A 2,459-nucleotide genomic window follows, 5' to 3' on the forward strand; every position below is an offset into this window, starting at 1 on the left:
AAGTTCTGATGTGACTTCCAGTTGTATCTCCTGTCAAGTGTTGTGAACTTGTAATGCATTTTTTGTGCTTTTCAATTAAAAAAGTTATCATTTCCCTTATTTTCGTGATTCATTAACTAAATTAAGCAGATATTTTCCTTGTACAGTAGTCTACAATGGATCGTAGGAATTTGCCGTGGAAGAAGAAATCATCTGATAATACAGCAAGCGAGAAACCTGCAGCTCTTATAGTGGAGTCAGCCTTTGCCCCTTCAGATTCAACTGAACCTAAGGTTGATCAAGTGTGTGTGTTGGTACCTATATAATTAAAAAGTATATTTTCCTTCTCTTATAGTGGAATCATCATCTGCCCCTTTCGATTCAACTAGGAATTTCCGTTTTCTTCTCATTCTTTGTGGTCGTCATTGCTATTAGATTGTCTAACCATAATCTCTATAGTTTATCCTATAAACAATCTGACAATATGTTTACATCTATAACAAGGACTTTCATGTTGACCTTTAATTATGAGAACTTGAATAAAAGAAATGCTGCGTAATTTGGTCAATACTAGCAAAGAACTTCTCCATTTATCTAATTTAATATTTACCTCACAAATTATAAGTTCTAATTTAGTTCTATTAATTTTGTTTCTCTCTTCAATACAATGTGATTGGTGCTAGAAAGGAAAAGACATAGTTTCAGTTTAGTAGTTCATCGATTTTTTTTTTTACAATAATATGTTGTGAGAGAGCTTCATTCAATTTGTCTCGTCTTGGTGATTTATGTTTTGGTTTCCGTTATATTTCAGGGTAAACAGGAAATCAAGAAACCTAAATATGTGCAAATTTCCGTTGAATCTTATTCACATTTGACTAGACTGGAGGATCAAGTTAAGTCTCTTGAGGAACAAGTGAGTGGGTTAGAGGATGAAGTCAAGGATTTGAATGAAAAGTTGGCTGCTGCACAGTCAGAAATGACTAATAAGGAAAACCTGGTAAAACAATACGCCGAAGTTGCTGAAGAAGCCGTCTCAGGTGATGTTCCTTATTGACTTGTGTTTTTCTTGCAACAAGTGTTTTGCAACTTGGTACTAAATTCTTTTAATCACATCTCTCTGTGCAGGTTGGGAGAAGGCCGAGTCAGAAGCCGCGAAACTGAAAAATCACCTGGAATCCGTTACTCTTTTGAAGCTTTCTGCTGAAGACAGGGCATCACATCTGGATGGTGCACTGAAATTACATCTGGATGGTGCACTGAAGGACTGCATGCGGCAGATACGAAATTTGAAAGAAGAACATGAATAGAAGCTGGATGATGTGATTCAGAATAAAACCAAGCAGTTTGACAAAATGAAGCATGAGTTTGAAGCAAAATTAGCTAACCTGGACCAACAGTTACTCAGGTCTGCATCGGAAAATTCTGCACTCTCAAGGCCTTTGCAGGAGCGTTCTAGTATGGTGATACAGCTCAGTGAAGAAAAAGCCAAGCTGAAGCAGAAATTGAGATGTTGAAGAGCAATATCGAGTCATGTGAAAGGGAAATAAATTCTCTAAAATATGAACTCCAAATTAACTCAAAGGAACTAGAAATTCGTATTGAGGAGAAAAATATGAGCGTACGGTCTGCAGAAGTTGCAAACAAGAAACACCTGGAGGGAGTGAAGAAAGTTGCAAAATTGGAAGCAGAGATTACGTGGTCTTGTGCGGAAGAAGTTGCTTGGGCCTACAGCCTTGGCCCAGATGAAGCTTGAGGTTGAGAGTTTGGGTAGAGATTATGGGGACAGCCGTGTAAAGAAATCCCAAAGAGGAAGGCCCAGTTTGCCAGAATTTTCATTGGATAGTGTGCAGAAGTTCCATAAAGAGAATGAGCAACTTACAGAACGACTTTTGGCAATGGAGGAGGAAACAAAGATGTTAAAAGAAGCTTTGGCACACCGAAACAGTGAATTACAGACATCCAGGAGTATTTGTGCAAAGACGGCTAGCAAGCTTTAAATTTTGGAAGCATAGCTGCAAGCAAATGCTGAACAGAAGAGCCGACAAAAGTCCACCATTCGACGACAGCATTCTGAGGGTTCCTTTACGCATGAAACAAATCACCTTCCTAGATTGGCTTCCATGTCCGAAGAAGGAAATGACGATAATGTTAGTTGCTCTAGCTCTTGGACGACAGCATTAATGTCTGAACTCTCCCATGTCAAGAAGGAGAAGAACTTTGACATTTTTAGTCACCTGGATCTCACGGATGACTTTTTGGAGATGGAGAAATTGGCTTATCAGTCAAGTGACACAAATGGAACAGTTTTAATTCCTGATAATTCCAAATAATGCAAGAACCGAAACTACCTCCATGTATGTCACCACAAGCCCAGATTCTCAGCTGAAAGAACATAATGAGCCAAGTATATCAGGAAATCAAGAATCTCACAAAGAGGAAGTGTTTTATAACTGCTACAAGCAGTTTTTCTTTTTCATTGT

The 2,459-nt window shown here is 38.4% G+C and overlaps 1 pseudogene; it reads left to right on the top strand.

The window, feature by feature from the left end:
* The first annotated feature begins 155 nt into the window (after positions 1-155).
* LOC124893037 lies at positions 156-2,448 on the top strand (annotated as a pseudogene).
* Positions 2,449-2,459: the final 11 nt, after the last annotated feature.

The sequence above is a fragment of the Capsicum annuum genome, unplaced genomic scaffold, assembly GCF_002878395.1.
Source record: "Capsicum annuum cultivar UCD-10X-F1 unplaced genomic scaffold, UCD10Xv1.1 ctg53268, whole genome shotgun sequence".
NCBI classification, from domain to species: Eukaryota; Viridiplantae; Streptophyta; class Magnoliopsida; order Solanales; family Solanaceae; genus Capsicum; species Capsicum annuum.